Here is a 1,107-nt window from a genome sequence, read left to right on the forward strand (position 1 = left end):
GAGTATGATTTCACCACTTACTATGTATGTATATAAATTTGTACATTGTGTGCTATATGACTTAATATCTTTTAGCCTATCATCACAAATTTGTGAAAAAAAGAAAAAAAAAACATTTTCTTGCTTCATTATGACACATTATTCAGGAAATGTATCAAAAGACATGTACAGGTTCATTAAAATGATAAGCACTATAAATATTAAAATATTTTATTGATGTTATTCATACTAAAAAACGCAAGGCAGATATCATCAAGATCACACAGGTTAGTGACAGTGCAAGTTATGACTCAAAAATCCTGGAAATAATCCAGGTCTAGAGGAAAAGTGAAAGTTATTTGGGCAGAAAAAAAAACAAAAATATGTGAGATAAGTTAAGCTGTTAGAATAATAGTAAGTATTAGTCAGAGGCAGGCATGTGGTGGGTATGCCTGGAGGGGTCAGGTTCCTATGGGCCTAGTAGTTGCCAGCCCTGCTGCAGCCATGGCCTACTGTCATGAAGGAAGGGAAGGGAAGGAAGAGGAAAGAGCACATTCTGTCACTTACAATAACCATGAAACTCCAAGTGGTGTACAGTTAGTAGCTGATAATCCCAAGGATCAGCATGAAGAGCATGAATTGGTCCTGCCAAATGGAGATGTTAACTGGAACTGCCTGTGCCTTGGGGGAATGGTCAGTGGCCCCTGTTGGGGAATAGTTTAAGTGAATCTTTTCCTGTTTCCACTATAGCACAGGAGATGTCAAGCTATCAGACTGTATAGAGCAGGTCTGAGCCAGGCAGAAATGCTTGCAGAAATGCCCCAACCTCTATCGTCAGAAGGAGGAAGCGAAGAAGCCAACAGAACATTTAGAAGAGTCAGCTCCCATTGAGGCCCCTGCAACTAAAGAAGAGGACAGGTCAAGCTAATGAAGACCACCGGGCACTGACCTCCAGTCCTTCTGGTTCACAGTGATATGAGCCTTTTGCAAAATGCCTTTTGGTCATTCTCTGATAAAGTTTCTTTCCCGTATTGTTCTGTGCACCATAATGTATAAAGTAACTTCTTTTGATGATCAGAGGTCTAGGTCCTTTGACATATACACTGGAAAAAATGAATGTTTGTCTTA

At 39.7% G+C, this 1,107-nt stretch overlaps 1 pseudogene; it reads left to right on the plus strand.

Annotated features, from left to right (window-relative positions):
* Nucleotides 1–483: 483 nt before the first annotated feature.
* Nucleotides 484–907, plus strand: LOC129516305 (mitochondrial intermembrane space import and assembly protein 40-like; annotated as a pseudogene).
* The last annotated feature ends 200 nt before the right edge of the window (nt 908–1,107 follow it).

The sequence above is a fragment of the Nyctereutes procyonoides genome, unplaced genomic scaffold (assembly GCF_905146905.1).
Source record: "Nyctereutes procyonoides isolate TBG_1078 unplaced genomic scaffold, NYPRO_anot_genome, whole genome shotgun sequence".
NCBI lineage: Eukaryota > Metazoa > Chordata > Mammalia > Carnivora > Canidae > Nyctereutes > Nyctereutes procyonoides.